This window comes from Penaeus vannamei, chromosome 5 (genome assembly GCF_042767895.1).
Source record: "Penaeus vannamei isolate JL-2024 chromosome 5, ASM4276789v1, whole genome shotgun sequence".
Taxonomy (NCBI): Eukaryota; Metazoa; Arthropoda; class Malacostraca; order Decapoda; family Penaeidae; genus Penaeus; species Penaeus vannamei.
In genome coordinates, this window is record NC_091553.1 from 9052430 (window position 1) to 9069929 (window position 17500).

At 48.6% G+C, this 17500-nt stretch overlaps 1 protein-coding gene across 7 annotated transcripts in view; it reads left to right on the forward strand.

Moving 5' to 3' along the window:
- LOC138861833 (FERM domain-containing protein 4A-like) overlaps window positions 1-17500 on the forward strand; it is a 383565-nt gene that overhangs the window by 239081 nt on the left and 126984 nt on the right. Inside the window, exon 1 of one of the 7 annotated variants that reach the window (XM_070121839.1) lies at window positions 11053-11199. The exons of 5 other annotated variants lie outside the window; for them this stretch is intronic. The gene's annotated coding sequence lies outside the window, so the exon portion shown is untranslated. Of the gene's footprint in view, window positions 1-11052; window positions 11200-17500 lie in introns of those variants that run through there. One more of the 7 variants, XM_070121840.1, reaches the window with a different exon arrangement.

The following is a 17500-nucleotide window of genomic DNA, read 5'->3' on the forward strand; positions in this document are numbered from 1 at the left end:
AATGTTGATCAGCTTTTCTTATTAATTCCGTTCCTGGCATCAAGGTGTTGGCGGTGATCCCCAAGACAGAGAATTATGTACAGAATGTGGAGGGTTAAGTGAACGTGGGGAACAGGCTGCCAGAGCTACCCGGGGAATGTACACACAGGCACACACACCAACATTCTTTCTCCCCCGAAGGTTGCAGCTGTCCGCAAGAGGGAGGGAGGGAAGGAGGGAGGGAAGGTTGGAAGGAGGGAGGGAGGGAAGGAAGGAGGGAAGGAAAGCTAAGGAAGGAGGGTGGGAGGGACGAGAGAGAGTGGGAGGGAAGGTAGGGAGGGAAGAGAGAGGAAGGAAGGAGGAGGGTGAGAGGATAGAGAGGAAGCTGGGAGGGTAGGAGAGAGGAGGGAGGAGGAAAGAAGGAGGGAGGGTAGGGAAAGAAGGGAAAGGGAAGCCGGAGAGAGAGAGAAGAGAGAGAGAAGAGAGAGAAGAGAGAAGAGAGAGAGAGATAGAGAGAGAAATGGGCGAAGAAGAAGAGAGAGAGAGAGAGAGAGAGAGAGATGAAAGTTGAGTACTAAGAAGGAGCTGATTGAGGGAAAGTGTGATAGCGATGGGACGAAAAAGGAAACGAGGAAAAGAAAATGAAGAGAGATTGAGAGGAAAATAAATGAAAATGTTTGAAAGCAGAAAGGGGTTTGGGGAAGAAAGGAAGGGAATGCTGTTACAGTTGCTATTGTTATTAAAGTTACATATGTTTCTCTCTTATTGGTTCTGACAAAAATATATATCGTATATACTGTACACAACAATAAGACAATTCTCGATGAATTTGATAATAGTTCTGCATATATTCCAATAATTATAGTTATGATAACGGCCGCTTCGGATTGGTTGGCATTAATATCATTATGATGGATAGTTATCATCATGAAATGCGGTACGTAGGCCAAGTTACCGCGTTGCCAAAAATAGCAGCAGAGAGTCATTTAATCCTCCCCTGTACCCACTGCCCAGATACCCATGCCATCACCAGACTTCTATTCATGTTTGCATAACTCAGTCCCTGTGTATATTCATGTGTATTTTGTTCGGAGAGAAAAACTTGTCTGATGCGCACCTGTTTAATGCACTCTCGTATTTATCCCTCGGTGGAAAAAAGGGTATTGGATAATTATCTCTGCAGACGGTGGTGTTTGGTTCTGTTTTATTAAGCACACAGTTCTAAATGTATTCGGTGTTTACGCTTTAGAAATGGAATCTCTGTCTGTCAGTTCGTTCCTACTGCTTTCCCTCGGTCTCTTACTCTCTCCTTTCCTTTTGCGTTCCTTCAATGATTTGGCCGTTTTTATTTTCTTAAGCTCGTCTGGTTGTCTGTCTGTCCATGCGCTCTTCATCCTCTCCCCCCCCTCACCCTCATTCTCACCTTCTCCTTCCCTCACCCTTATCCTCACTTTCTCCCTCACTCTCATCTCCCTCCCTCACCCTCACCCTCATCCTTTCCCTTTCTCACTCTCATCCTCTCCCTCCCTCACCCTCACTCTCATCTTCTCCCCCCCCTCATCCTCATCCTCTCCATCTCTCATCCTCGTCCTCTCCCTCCCTCACCGTCATCCTTACTCTCTCACTCTTTCCCCCTCACACTCACTCACTTTGATTCAGTTTCCCGCCCTATCTCCTCCCTCCCTCCTCCCCTCTGTTCCCCTCTCCGTTTCCCCTTTCTCTCCTCCCTTTTTCCCGTTTTCTCTTCCGCTTCCAAGCTATGTCAAGGTGTATGTCCGTTTATGTTACCCGCTAAGTTAATATTACGCCGGATGTCCCAGGGGAGAGCTGACAGCTTATTGATTTAGTGAGGGAGAGGGAGAGGGAGAGGGAGAGGGAGAGATGGGGAGGGAGAGCGAGAGGGAGAGGGAGAGATGGGGAGGGAGAGCGAGAGGGAGAGGGAGAGGGAGATATGGGGAGGGAGAGCGAGAGGGAGAGGGAGAGGGATGGGGAGGGAGAAGGGGGATGGGGAGGGAGAAGGGGGATGGGGAGGGAGGAGGAGAGGGAGAGATGGGGAGGGAGAGCGAGAGCGAGGGAGAGGGGGGATGGGGAGGGAAGGGGAGAGGGAGAGATGGGGAGGATGGGGATGGGGAGGGAGAGGGGGATGGGGAGGGAGAGGGGGATGGGGAGGGAGAGGGGGTATGGGGAGAGAGAGGGGAGAGGGGAGATGGGGAGGGAAGGGGAGGGAGAGATGGTGAGGGAGAGGGGGATGGGAGGGAGAGGGGGATGGGAGGAGAGGGGAGGGAGAAGGAGAGGGTGAGGGAGAAGGAGAGGGAGAGGGAGAGGGGGAGAGAGAGAGGGTAAGAGAGAAGTGCACAAAGGGAGGCCCGTTCAATGACGCAGGCCGCTGTTTGATTTGATTTGGCACCGCTAATCAGCCGCGGTTAATCGAGCCGTAAGGAGGGGGGTATCGCGGGATGATAAGAGTTATGGGGAAAAGAGGGAGGGAGAGGAAGAGGGGGGAAAGGAGTGAGGAAGAGGGGGAAAGGAGTGAGGAAGAGGGGGAAAGGAGTGAGGAAGTGGGGGGAAGGAGTGAGGGAGAGGGGGGAAGGAGTGAGGAAGAGGGGGGAAAGGAGTGAGGAAGAGGGAAAGGGGGGAGGGAAGGAAACAGAGAGAAGAAGGGGGAAAGGAGTGAGGGAAAGGGGAAATAGTGAGGAAGAAGGAGGGAAGGAGTGAGGGAGAAGTCGCAAAAGAGTGAGTGAGAGGGGGAACGGACTGACGCAGAGGCACACGGGGAGGGGGAGGGAAAAAGAGAGAAGAAGGGGGAAGATAAAGAAAGGAGACAAGAGAGAGGAAAGGGAGGAGGGAAAGGAAAGGAAAAGAAAAGTTAGAAAAGTCAGGGAAGATATAGAAGGAGAGGGAGGAGGATATGGAGACAAAAGAGAAGCTAAAAACACGAAGGGAAGAAAGAGAGGAGAGCGGGAGATCGAAGAGTTTTCTTTCTTTCTTTCTTTCTCTTTAGTTGTTTTATCAGAGCATAATTTTATATATATTTTTTTTGCCAGCCTTTCATACGTGTCTCATCAACAAAGCTTTTTATATTACTTATTTATGCGTCTAATTCTCATATTAAAACCCTTTTTTAACTTCTCTCTTTGCAGGTAAGCGGATAGAGGTACCCTTTTGGATGTCGAGATGGTGCAAACAAGGTAAGTAAAAGCCATACGAAGAAAAAGGTTCTACTTTAGTGAACATCATTGTTATATATGCACACATGTTTACCTACAGTTTGTGTTTAAGAGACGGGAGTGGCTTTGTAGGTTCTCGCTCGTGAGTAGAAGGTTTTGCGAGTACAGTACGTGGGCAATGGAGAGAATTTATGGGAATGTCGAGCACACTTTATGTTCTTGTCGGTGTTGTCATAGCGGTGTCGGGTGCGAAGCGGCGATAGGGAGGGGTGGGGAGGGGTGGTGTAAGTAAGGGAGAAAAAAAAAGAAAGAAGGGGATGTACTGCGTGAAATGTATGACGAGAAATAACGAAATGAAAAGCGCAATATCTGTCGGGAACAACACCGCGAGCTTGAGTGACTGCCGCAGCCACCCGTCGCACTGTTGTAAATCCCCACCCCCCCTCCACCCCGCCCCCCACTGGTCCCACCCCCCTATCCCCAGCCCTTACATTTCCCCCTTGCCCACCACCCCCTTCCAGATGCCCCTTCTCCTCCCCCCACCTATCCTAGGCCCGACTTTACCCCCCCCCCCTCCACTGTCTACCGCCCCCTTCCAAACGTCCCTCATCCTCCACTCTCCCCTCTACCTTCTCCCCTCTCCCGTCCTTTACGTACAACCAGAAGGTGCCAACTTACACCAGCCATAAACCACTCTCTTGGTACCGGTGGAGAGAAGAGGGGGAGGGGGGGTTAAACTATATCATTTATTTTTTATTTTTTTTATTTTTTACCTTCTGCGTGACGGGGGAGGGGGGGGTGCCTGTAGGTAAGGGAGAAAGGGTGAGGCGGAATAACGATGGTGTAGAGAGAGAGAGAGAGAGAGAGAGAGAGAGAGAGAGAGAGAGAGAGAGAGAGAGAGAGAGAGAGAGAGAGAGAGAGAGAGAGAGAGAGAAGAGGAGAGAGAGAAGAGGAGAGAGAGAAGAGGAGAGAGAGAAGAGGAGAGAGAGAAGACAGACAGATAGAGAGAAGAGGAGAGAGAGAAGATGAGAGAGGAAGAGGAGAGAGAGAAGAGGAGAGAGAGAGAGGAGAGAGAGAAGAGAGAGAGAAGAGAGAGAGAAAAAGAGAGAGAAGAAGAGGAGAGAGAGAAGAGAGAGAAAGAGAGAGAGAGAAGAGGAGAGAGAGAAGAGGAGAGAGAGAAGAGGAGAGAGAGAGAAGAGGAGAGAAGAGGAGAGAGAAAGAAAGAGAGAGAGAGAGAGAGAGAGAGAGAGAGAGAGAGAGAGAGAGAGAGAGAGAGAGAATGTATTGAGAGTAAAAGTAAGAGTGAGAGGGAGTGTTAGGGGGGGGTTTAGCCGGAGGAGGGAAGGAAATAAAGAAGAAAGAAGGAAGGAAGGAAAATGGAAAGAAAGAAAGAAACAAAGAAAAAGTGAAAATAAAATAAAGTAACGAAAGAAAGGAGGGGAATAAGAAAAGAAAGAGGGAGGGAGAAAGAGAGAGAGAGAAAGAGAAAGAGAAAGAAAGAGAGAGAGAAAGAGAAAGAGAGAGAGGGAGGAAGGGATCATATTCAATTAAGCTGAAGTGAGTTGAATTAAACAGCATGTTTCCTGATCAGCTGACATGCTTTTCAAAAAATCAGGGTAAGTAACCGAAGAATTTTACTCACTCCGACTAATTCGACAACTTGGGGCGCTTGCAAAAAGTTTACAAACATCAAGAACCCGAGTACTAGAAATATAACTCCTTAATTAAAATCCCCACATCGTGAGTGTCGCAAAAGGCCGCGCTGAAGCTGAAATGTGCTCTTTAAATTAAGGTCTCCGCTATTTCGAGGCGATTTTAGGGGAAGTTTTTAATACGGGGGAATAGCTGGTTGATGGGACTATGGGGATTTGGCCGGCCTACGCTGCCTGCAACAATGACAGGAATTCAGCGTTGCGTCCAAATATGCTGTCTACATATTGCGTTGGATATCATGGGAGAGGGGGAGAGGGAGGGGGAGGGGAGGGGAAGGAGAGGGGAGGGGAGGGGAGAGGGAGAGGGGAGAGGGAGGGGGAGGGAGGGGCGTGGGAGAGGAGGGGAGGGAGGGAGGGGAGGGGAGGGAGGGAAGGGGGAGGGGAGGGGAAGGATGTGGGAGGAGAGGGGGAAGGGGAAGGATGAGGGAGAGGGGAGAGGGGAGAGAAAGCTATAGATATTAAAAAAGAGAGGGAGAGAAAAAGAAAGACAGAGAGAAAGAGTGAAAGAAAGGGAGAGGGATATGCCTGAGAGAAATAGAGTGAGTGAGGGAGTGGGTGGGTGAGTGATTGATTGAGAGAGCGAGAGAGAGAGCGAGAGAGAGTAGAGAGAGAGAGAGAGAGAAGAGAGAGAGAGAGAGAGAGAGAGAGTAAGAGAGAGAGAGAGAAAGAGAGAGAGAGAGAGAAGAGAAGAGAGAGACGAGAGAGAAGAAAGAGAGAGAGAGAGAGAGAGAGAGAGAAAGAGAGAGAGCAGAAACGAAGAAGCAGAAGCTGAGAGCTAGAGCTAGAGCTAGAGCTAGAGCGAGAGAGAGAGAGAGAGAGAGAGAGAGAGAGAGAGAGAGAGAGAGAGAGAGAGAAAGAGCGAGAGCGAGACAGACAGAGAGCGCGAGCGAGAGAGCGAGAGCGAGCGCCAACAACCCAACACCTGGGGGGCACGGACCATAACACCGGGTTCACGTGTTGATCTCCGGGCGCATAATATTGACGTTAAGCGCCTTCGCCAGAGTTTTCGGTCAGGAGACGCCCGCCATCTTGCCCCCGCCCCCCGCCCCCCCCTCCTGATCTGTGCTTCGGTCTCTCCTTTCCTCATCTCGGGGGTCCTTCTGTATTCCTTCTCGTCGCCGAACAGACTTTATGGCGTCGTAAAAGAAAGTTGTAAATCACTTTGCGGCACCGTGGCACAGCGGTCACTGCTGAGTCCACACCCTACCCCCCCCCCTATTTTTTCTCCGCCAGGTCTCCAACAGCTCCTCCTGCGGCTCCTACAATAGTTCCTCTAACAACACTTTCAACAACTCCTGTAGCTCCTCCAACAACTCCTTCAGCATTTCCAACTTCTTCAGCTCCTCCAACAACTACAACTCCTTCTGTCAGCTCTTCCAACAACTCTTACAACTCCTTCTTCAGCTCCAACAACTACAACTCCTTCTGTCAGCTCCTCCAACAACTCCTACAACTCCTTCTTCAGCTCCTCCAACAACTACAACTCCTTCTTCAGCTCCTCCAACAACTCTTTCTTCAGCTCCTCCAACAACTCTTTCTTCAGCTCTTCCAACAACTCCAACAGCTCCTCCAATAACTTCTTTCAGCTCCTCCAACTCCAACTCCTTCACTCCTCGAAAACCTCCTCCAGCAGCTCCTCCAACGCGACAAGAACAGCCTCCCTCCTTCGCCCTGTCCCTGTCGACGAATGCCTGGAAGCCCTCTCGGAAGAAAAGCCTCGTTGCCAGAGAGGCCTCGGGTTCTAGAGCAGACGGAGCTCGGCGGTGGTTCAAGCCTACGTGTCCTTGTATACCTCAGGCACTCTTCCTTCTTCTTTTTCTTTTATCTTTCCTCTTCTTCTTTCTTCTCCTTATTATTATTGCTTCTTTCTTCTTTCTTCTTCTTCTTCTTCTTCTTCTTCTTCTTCTTCTTCTTCTTCTTCTTCTTCTCCTCCTCCTCCTCCTCCTCCTCCTCCTCCTCCTCCGAGCGCACGAGAGCCACAGCTACTCCCGGCACTCGTGGCACTCCCCCCCACCCTTCCTCACGCCATCGCCGGCACTTCCTGTCCTTTTAATGAACGATAAAACGTCGTGGAGAACTATACATTGACCCAGCTGATTCCTGGGGGTACGCTGCGGTCCACATCAGCTGTCTCGCTTATTTTGCTTAATTCTTCTGCAGTGTTTCTTTTCAGTTTTTCCTTTCTTCTTTATTTATTTAGTTCCATCTTGTTTGTTTATGTCGGCGACCTTATCATCTCCTTGGGTGTAATTCCCTTCTTCTGAAATATTTTTTCTCTCGGTTGCCTTTTGCCTCTTTCTCACCTCCCTCTTTAGCCTTCTTCTCTCTCTCTCTCTCTCTCTTACTTTCTCTATAGGTATCTCTCTCTCTCTCTCTCTCTCTCTCTCTCTCGCTCTCTCTCTCTCTCTCTCTCTCTCTCTCTCTCTCTCTCTCTCTCTCTCTCTCTCTCTCTCTCTATCTATCTATCTATATCTCATTTCTCTCCCCAAACCCCAAGCCTCGATATGCAGTAAAGCGCGACGGTCGCTGGAAAGTATCTTAACAATACAGCGAAGGTGCTCGTAATGGCGGGGTTTGACGACCCTGTCCGCGGCCGTGACAGGGTTTGACTGCGCGCTGCTAGATTAGTTGATCGAGAAGAATAGGAAGGGATAGATTGACGCTTGTGTAAGAGTTCGACGATAAGCGCGGGCGACAGAGGATAGATGAGACCCGAAGAACCCCGAGGGGGATAGATGGGAGACGATAATAATGGCCATACCCGAGACGTGGCTTCTCGGGGATATGGCTCACGCTCTCCGCGATCAAGTACCCGGATGTTGTCGGTCATGCGATACGCGCGTCTCGTGGATGAGTCGAAGGGGATGACACGGAGCGGGGATGTGGGCGAGAGCCTCCTAGATCGGGCGTCTGGGGGGCGGGGGTGTGGATGGGTGGGATAGGTTGTTAGGAGGGGGTGGGAGGGTGATGGTCGTGGATGACGAAGGAGGACGAAAATTTAGGAGGAATAAGAAAAGAGAAGTGAAAAAGGACTGATAACGACATCGACGAGTGAGAATACAAAAGAAAAAAATGGTTATCCTATCAGTATAACAGATTATTTAATTAAGTTGATTGGGATAAAGCTGTTGCCCCCCTCTACCACCACCACTATCGCTACCATCACCACCGCCATCGCCTCCACCTCTTCCTCCACCGCCACCTCCACCTCCATCTCCAACTCCATCTCCTCCTCCTCCACCACCTCCACCTACTCCACCACCACCTCCACCTCCACCTCCTTCACCACCTCCACCTCCCTTCACCACCTCCACCTCCTTCACCACCTCCACCTCCACCTCCACCACCACCACCTCCACCTCCACCTCCACCACCTCTACCTACTCCACCACCACTACCTCCACCTCCTTCACCTCCATCTCCTCCACCACCACCTCCTCCACCACCTCCACCTTATCAGCGCAGCGTGCATTCTCCGGCCGCAATCCCCATGCCAACCAAGGTAACTTTCCTCTTTTCCTCTCCTTCTTTGCATTCCTCCTCCATCCTTCTCACCCCCCCCCCTTCTCTCTCCCCTCCCGCCTGGGGCCCCCGCTCTTAAGGTACACTTTTTCTTAAGTAAAGCTAGAAGTAGTGTAAGAGTCTCTGCCGCATGTAACCTGCAGCAGCGGCGGCGCCCCCCAAGTTTTAATTCTTGCCACTATTACTTTCCTGAGATATTGATAAAGTTTTAGTGGCCGAGAAAAGTTGGGATTTTTTTTCTGTCTCTCTCTCTCTCCCAGCTTTTCGACGGTCGTTCTTTCGGCGTATGAGAGCTACTTTTGCTGGAATAGTGTGTCAAGGAAAGGTTTTGTGTTCTGTATATATATTTCTTTCTTTCTTTCTTTTCTTTTCTTTTTTCTTTCTTTCTTTTTTTTCTTTTCTTTTCTTTTCTTTTCTTTCTTTTTTTCTACTGGTAGTCATTGACTTTGCGAATGTTTTAATAAATGCATGGGTTGTGATAAAGGACTTTCTTCAATTTTTGTGTGTGTGTGTGTGTGTGTGTGTGTGTGTGTGTGTGTGTGTGTGTGTGTGTGTGTGTGTGTGTGTGTGTGTGTGTGTGTGTGTGTGTGTGTGTGTGTGTGTGTGTGTGTGTGTGTGTGTGTGTGTGTGTGTGTTGGTGGAGTGTTGGGGCGAGGGGGAGTTGGCAGTGGTTGACCCTCTCGCTGTTACGGACGCCATTCAACGTCCGCAAATTATTACAATCCTGTAATACGGACGCAATTCCTCAAGGGTGTAGAGATATGTGCGGGGTAGAGTATAAGAAAGGGAAAATGGTTAAAAGAAAGGGGAAAGCGAGGGGAGGAGAGAGGGGAGAAGGAAGTGTAAGAAGATCCGAACGGAAGAGAGAGAGAAAAAAAAAACAAGGGTAAAAGAAGAGAGAGAGGAATTAGCATAAAAAGGGTGATTCTGCAACAAGGCGATAAAAGCCTTTCCACGCGGTGTTTAGGGTTCAAATTTTGGGAAGTGAAACACAGGCCAAAGGAGATAAAAGACAAGAACAAGGAAGGGGAAGCCCGGGACAGAGAAGTTCAGGATCCTTTCAAGGGCCATCGCGAACTTCAAAGGAGGTTAAATGGCGTCTTTTTACAGGGGGACTTGGCGGCGAGCTTACAAAGTGTATATGGGTTTTACATCGCGGTAATTAAGTTCGGTACAAGGCAGGTGAGGGTTCCAGAAGGCAATTTGCAGATTCAGTAAACAAGTAATTAAGGTCTTGGTGGTGAAGAGGCAGGATCTCGGGATGTTTGGCTTAGCAAACAGCTTTCCTTTTCGCTGTGTCTCTTAGTTTCTCTTTCTGTCACTTAGTCTCTCTTTCTCTTTCTTTCACACACCCTCTCTCTCTCTCTCTCTCTCTCTCTCTCTCTCTCTCTCTCTCTCTCTCTCTCTCTCTCTCTCTCTCTCTCTCTCTCTCTCTCTCTCTCAGTAAGAGGGAGAGAAACAGATAAGGAAAAGATTAAGACAGACAGAGAGAGAGAGAAAACGCAACAGTTATGTTTTTTTCTTTCTTTTCTTGTTTATTGACATTAGAGGTTCAGTATCTCAGGTCAGTGACTCCGGGTGCCAGGAAGGAAGGAAGAGGGGAGGAGGAGAGGGGGTGGGGGAGGGAGGGGGGAGGAGAGCGTGCGTTTCTCTCCACCTGTTGCATCAAGCACGAATTTGTTTTCGTCTGGCGTTGATCTCGGTGGCAGGAGGTCTCACACTCGTCGCCTCAGTGTCTGCTTTTTTTTCTTGTTTATTTTTTCTTTTTCTTTTTTTGTGAGAGAGTGAGTGAAGAAGAGGTAGGGAAGAAGATAGAGATAGGGAGATGGAGGGAAAGAGAGAGAGAGGAAAAGGGAGAGAGATAGAAAGGGAGAGGAAGAGGGAAAGGGAGAGAGTGAGAGTGGGTAAGTGAGAGAGTGAGTGAGTGATAGAGAGAGAGAGAGAGAGAGAGAGAGAGAGAGAGAGAGACAGAGAGAGAGAGAGAGAGAGAGAGAGAGAGAGAGAAAAGAGAAAGCGAGAAAAAATGATCAGCTGGAGTGTAGAGAATGAAAAGGAGAAAAGAAGGAAGAGGAAAGAAACAATAACGGACGGACATAAACAGGCCGCAAGGTCACCAATACCGCTTCCAAATACCTTTCCTTTGGCACTCCATTAGTCATTCTATCACAAACGCGAGTGCCACCGTGCGAAGACGAGGAGACAGGAGGGCCGTTTGGCTCTCGTTCGGGTGCCGGCGGGGGAACGTATGGGCTTCCGTGCCCGGAGTGCCTGTGGCCTTGTGCGTTGGCATTGCGCTGCGTGACGCGATGTGTTTGGTTGATGGGAGCTGCTTGATAGGTCGGGCAGGGCAGGCAGGGTGGGGCAGGGTACAGGGGTAAGGGGGGCAGGGGGGGGGGGAGAAAGAGGGGAGTGGGGCGGGGAGTGCCAACCTTCTCACTTAGGCACTGTTGCCAGACTAGCGCACTCGCCGTCTCCCGTGGGCACCGTTTTCTCCCTTCTTAGCGGGGTGTATAACGTGCCTTACGGGTGAAGTTATGTTGATTAGCCGCCTCTTCCTCCCCAAGTGGGATAAGGAGTCGAATCTGTTGGAATTATGCATAAGCTGAAGGGTGAGAAGCTCTGCTGCGACTCTGGGGGAACTGGTAGCTCTGTCGCCCAGGAGGGGTGAGGGTGGGGGGACGGGAGGGCCCTGGAGGGTTGGCGGGCACGGGTGTGTGTGGTAGTGAACAGTAGTAGCGGGCCAGAGTGCCCACGAGTGCCACGCAGATCGTGCCTGGGCTTCGGCTAGGGACAGCAGAGTGCCGTGCGGGAGTGCTGGTGTGAGTGTCGAGGCCGCCGGTGGCAAGTGTGTGCGCAGGATGTGCTGCTTGAATCCTTCCCCATCAGTGAATGGCGTCGGGAAGGATGTCTTTTCGTCGCTTGGAAAAATGTGGTGTTTCTAAGACTCTCGATTTCAAACGGGTTCCGGACGGGAAAGAAAATCGTTACCTGGCAGAGTCTATGGTGTACTGCTAACACGACTCACCACCTGTAGCGACATATACCGTATACTGTTGTTTGCAGAACGTGCGATTCCTCCCCTAGGAATCTTCCCAGCTATCCCTAACCCACAGTACGTTCCCTCGCCCTAAAAAGCCTTAAAAAACGCCGGACTCTGTGTCAACAACGCTGAACATTTACAAAACGTTCATAAAAAAACTCCGGCTAATGGCCCCGGCAAGTGATAAGTGCTTACTCTGTAGATAAGGCCACGAGGCTAAACGGGCGTTGTGTAAACCCCGCTGCCCTGGTCCCCGCCCGCGTCGCCGCCAAGTGCTGTCTGTGGGCGCGTGAGATGCCGTCGAGGGGGAACGGCGAGCGGCGTGGGCGGCGGCGAGGAGGAAACCTAGAATGAGAACGGGAATTTTATAAGCGGGGAAACAACTGAGCAGGAGGGATGCCAGGGAGTGAGAGAGTGAGAGAGAGAGAGTGAAAGAGTGAGAGAAGGAGAGAGAGAGAGAGAGAGAGAGAGAGAGAGAAACAGTGACAGAGACAGAGAGAGAGAGAGAGAGAGAGAGAGAGAGAGACTGTGACAGAGACAGAGAGAGAAAGGGGGAAAGAGAGAAAGAGAGAGAGAAAGTATGTCGCCTACATAACAGAGGAGTATGACCTTTAAAAGCAAGGGAGATGAACTCGCCCATGGAATCTTCTTGAAAAAGAGAAAGTGGGAGCGCGCGCTTGTCCGTGAAACGCGGCGCCATAGACAGTGAGCGTGAGTTGTATCGTAAAAAAATATTGAATATAAAAAACTGGCATACCATTCAGGAAGCCATTGATGAACAGTGTCAGGTGGATACAGTGCCATAGCTATTCGGGTAAAGATTGTTTGTTGGGTATAGTGAGACAGCGATTTACCCAAGTAGAGTGAGAAGAGAATGAAATAAACACCAAGTATTAATGATAAGACAGTAAACAACAACAGCAACAACAACTATTCGTGAAATCGCCGGACGAGAAGACAGTGCAAAGGTCGGGCTTTAATTGGGCAAAGGTTAAGTTTCAACCTCCGCGGCAGTGAGCGAAAGTCAAGGACATGGGTATGAACCACTTAGGAAAAAATATGATCTTTAATACACTTTGTACAGAAGGCGAGGAATGAGGCTAATGACTAGCAAAGAAGCTCTAGCCGAATGGTATAGTGTGTGTGAGGTCATCATCGCGCATGTGTCACAGTCACATCACATTTAAAGATGAGCTTATTTTTCCGTGAATATTTGGGCATTGTCTGCCATTGTGCACGATTCGTGTGATTTTCCTTTTGTTTTATGATTTCTGTATACCTGTAAGTTACTTTATTTCAGAGTAGCGAATGTTTAATAGATTATCGATAGCAAGACTTGACTTACCAAATTACGTAAAATGGAAATTGTTGAATTCCCACTGAGAGATTTGATAGAGATGTTGTAATAGATATGATACGAGATGCTACAAGGGCTAATAAGGAAGCTGACATGGGGGTCGCTGTCTCTGCAATCGTCCGGACGGTATTCGGGCCGCATACTCGACTGGGCATCTTGATATATCCTCACAGCAGTCTTTTGGAGCAACGAGAATGTCTGTGTCCGGCATACTGCGGAGAACCCAATGTTCGTTTCTCGGAAAGAAAAATTGGAGTTGATGTTCCCTAACAGATGTTCCCCTTACGTGATTTCCGTCAATAAGCTTGTCCTAGAACCTGTTTGCTGGACAACCGAATGGTGATGATGGTGATGGAGGTCGTGGTGATTCAAGATATTCAAGATTCTTTAGTTTAGAGAACCTTTTATGCGATAAAACAATACAGCATCCGAACTGGAAGTATGCATGACACTTAGATATTACTGTTTTCTCTGAAATAAGATGGAGAAAGAGGAAAATAAGTGCATCAGCAATGGCCTTTACGTTACTCTTTATATAGCTCATCGTTAGGGACAAGAAAGGTTTCCAGGAAGCCCTCACCCACGCGCTTCTTGCGAACACAACGAAATCCTGGTGGTTTGTAGAGCAATAGTTAGACGACAAGCGAACTATCCACCCCAGTAATAGCTTAGAGGGAGGAGAGGGGCAATAGTTAGACGGCAAGCGAACTATCCATCCCAGTAATAGCTTAGAGGGAGGAGAGGGGCAATAGTTAGACGGCAAGCGAACTATCCACCCCAGTAATAGCTTAGAGGGAGGAGAGGGGCAATAGTTAGACGGCAAGCGAACTATCCACCCCAGTAGTAGCTTAGAGGGAGGAGATGGGGGATAGTCAGACGAACTATCCACCCCAGTAACAGCTTAGAGGGAGGGGGTGGGGTGGGGGGGATCCAGTGCCGTGACGACACCGGTTTTCGCAGATGCTTGGGGGAGACAGGGACGTCCTCCTCCTCCGGGCCGTGGATGCAGCTGCGACGCCTGCATCTCGCGTGGGATCTTCGCGAGGGGGAGGGGGGGGACGGACACCGCGCAAACAAGGGGAAGTCGCGGTGGCATGTGGATGTTGAAGTACTGTATGTACGTGCACGGACAGACCCGAATGTTCTTCTGCAGCGCCAGATATGTGTGACAGTGTGTATATATATATATATATATATATATATATATATATATATATATATATATATATATATATATATATATATATATGTATATATATATATATATATATATATATATATATATATATATATATATATATATATATGTATATCATATGTATGCATGTGTGTAATTGGGCGTGTATGTGTACGTATGTATATATGCATGTATATATGTATGTATGTGTATGTGTGTAATGTATTTATGTTTGTATGTAATATTTGTATGTATCGCTCTGTTTAACCTTCTGTCTTCTATAAACCGTCATATATACGCACGTATTTATTCATCTGTTCATTTGTTTATGTATTTATCTATAAGTATATTCATATTTACCGATTTATTGGTCTATTTACAAACACTCAATAGGAGACAACACAGAAGGTATTAATACCTGGCGGTTTAGTCCAAGTTCTCAAAGCCGGTTTTGAAGATGAAGGAGCTCGAGGGGGGGGCGGGCAAGGGGGGAGGAGGAGGAGGAGGAAGGAGGAGGAAGGAGAGCGGGGAAGGGGGGAGTTGAGGAGGAGGGAGAGGGGGAAGGGGGAGGAGGAGGGAGAGGGGGAGAGGGAGAGGAGGAGGAAGGAGAGGAGAGGGAGAAGGAGGAGGAAGGAGGGAGAAGGAGGGGGAGGAAGAGGAGGAGGGAGAAGGAGGGGAGGAGGAGGAGAAGGAGGGAGAAGGAGGAGGAAGGAGGAGGGAGAGGGAGGGAGGGAGAGGAGAGGGAGAGGAGGAGAGGGAGAGGGAGAGGAGAGGGAGGGAGAGGGGGAGGAGGAGAGGGAGGGGGAGGGGGAAGAGGAGGTGGAGGAGGAGGAGGAGGGAGGAGGAGGAGGAGGGAGGAGGAGGAGGAGGAGGAGGAGGGAAGGAGGGAGGAGGAGGAGGAGGGAGAGGGGGAAGAAGAAGAAGAGGAGGGAGAGGGGAGAGGAGGAGGAGGAGGAGAGGGGGAGGAGGAGGAGGAGGGGAGAGGAGGAGGAGGAGGAGGGAGGGAAGGGGGAAGAGGGAGGAGGAGGAGGAGGAGGGAGAGGGGAGAAAAGAGGAGGAGGGAGAGGGGAGAGTGGGAAGGGGGAGGAGGAGGAGGAGGAGGAGGGAGAGGGGGAAGGGGGACGAGGAGGAGGGATAGGGGAGAGAGGAGGAGGAGAGAGGGAGAAGGGGGAGGGAGATGAGGAGGGAGAGGGGGAGGAGGAGGAGGAGGAGGGAGGGGGTGGGGGAGAAGAGGAGGAGGAGGAGGGAGAGGGGAAAGGGGGGTATGGGATGGTTACATATGACGTCTGCCGTTGACGTTGAGGAAGGACGATGGTAGAAGCCCGTTGCCTCGTATAAAAAAGTGACAGTAAGTGTCATATTTGGCGGACGAGATTTGTGGTCTCGCGTGGCTATTTTTTGATATGTTTGTTTTAAAGATTTTTTTTCTTTGTCTTTTTTTCTTTCTTTTTTGTCGTGTTATGCTATTTTTTGATATGTTTGTTTTAAGGATTTTGTTTTTTTTCGTCTTTGTCTTTTTTTTCTTTCTTTTTGTGTTATGATATTTTTTTATGTGTTTGTTTTAAAAATTTGTTTTTTTTTTCTTCATTTTCTTCGTCTTTTTTTTCGTTTTCTTTTCTTTTCGTGTTATGCGTCATACTGAACGCGGATACATAACTGATGAAGATAATTTTATTTGTCTGTCATCTACATAGTGTATCAGGTTAACTAGTGTGAGTTAGAGTGTTTTGATTATTCAATGAAGATAGTTTGGCGGAATAATTGGATTAGTCGAACCGAAGATCACTCGGGGGTGGAGTCTTTGATCCGGGGGGGGGGGGGGGGGCGGGGGTTTGTAGCTTGTAAGGGGCGGGGATGTAAAGTGGATGATTTTTATGTATTTATTTATTTATTTGTTTTTATTTTTTGTCATAATTCTTTTTTGTTTATATATTTATTGTGATAATTTTTTTTTATTTAATTACTTTTTTGTGATAGTTCTTATTTTTTTTATTTATTTTTTGTATGATGATTCTAGCTTTATAGCGAAGATAAAGAATGATCTTATTTATTATTTATTTATTTATTATTTTTTACTGTATTTATTTTGTTTTATTATTTTTGCATGGTCTCGGAGTCGTCTTTCTCTGTTTGTTTGCTTGTTTGTTGCGCTGTTGGTCAGGCTTGTTTAAAGGGCATGCGATTACGCCAGGGGTTAATTTAGGCCGTTAATGAGAAATTCGTTGATTAATTTAGGGCGTTAATGAGATATTTCTTCTCCGCCTATCGTCTTTTTCCATTATTGAGGGATTGCGAATACGGGAGAAGGGGGAGGGAGAAGAGAAAAAGGGATGGGTAGTTATTAAAGGTTGTTACTCTTTTATCATCCATGTTCTTCGTGTCTCATCCTTCGCACTTTTGCTATATGCACGCTTTATTCGTTGGACCTTCGTTACTCTTTGGTTATCCGCCACCTTCACCATTTTTTTTCTTTCATTCATGTTTAATTCATTTCCACTTTCCTTCCTTCTCTCTTTCCGTTGTTCTATCTTTCTTTCCTTCCTTCCTTAATTCCTTCCACTTTTTCTTTCGTCCTCCCTTCCTTCCTTTCCTTTCTTCCATCTTCATCTTCCTTCTTTCGCTCCTACCTTCATTCTTCCTTTCTATCTTCCTTTTTCCCTTTCTCCTCTGATGCGTCTCCCTCTCCCTGGCTACCCTCCGTCCAAGAGTTATGTTGTTTTGCTGTTGCTGTTGTTGTTTTTGGTGGTAATGCTGGTGGTACTGGTGTTGTTGTTGGAGGTGGTAGTGTTGCTGGTGCTGGTGTTATAGTTGTAGTAGTAGTTGCTGTTGTTGTTATTGTTTTTGTTGTTGTAGTTACTGTTGTTAATGTTGGTGGTAGTGCCTTTGGTGCTGGTGTTGTTGGTAGTGGTACTGGTTCTAGTGTTGTTATTGTTGTTGTTGCAGTTGTTGTTGTCGCGTGTTTGTAAACAGGCCGCCAAGAGCAAGAGGCGGTCGGAAGAAGACGCGAATGTTGCGAGGGATCTTAGGCCCCAGGCGACGCTTCCCCGGGGTCACGTGGGCGGGGCTCGGGAAGGAAAATAGAGTCATGTTGACACTCATAATGTATGCTGTATTTCCCCTCCTTTATTTGCCTCCGTCGGGTCTCGTAGCTGAAAAAAGACAGGAAGTGGAGTAGGAGCGATTGCATAATGCAAACATCGTCTGGGAGTGCGAGTTAGGTCTCGAGGATGAGGAAGCGGTTCAATAAATACTAATTGACTCATGTTTCTTTATGAGGGGCGCGGAGGGAGGGAGGAAGGGTGGGAAAAAGGGAGGGAAAAGGGAGGGAAGAAAGAAGGGGAAAGGGGATGCAATAAGGGAGGGAATGAGAGGGAAAGAAGGAAGGGGAAAGGGGATGCAATAAGGGAGGGAAGAAGGAAGGGGAAATAAAGGGAAGAAGGAAGGGAAATTGAGGGAAGAAGGGAGGGAAATAGAGGGAAAAAAGAGAGGAAAAAGGGAAGAGGGAAAGGAAAAAGGGAGGGAAGAAGGGAGGGAGGGAAAGGGACA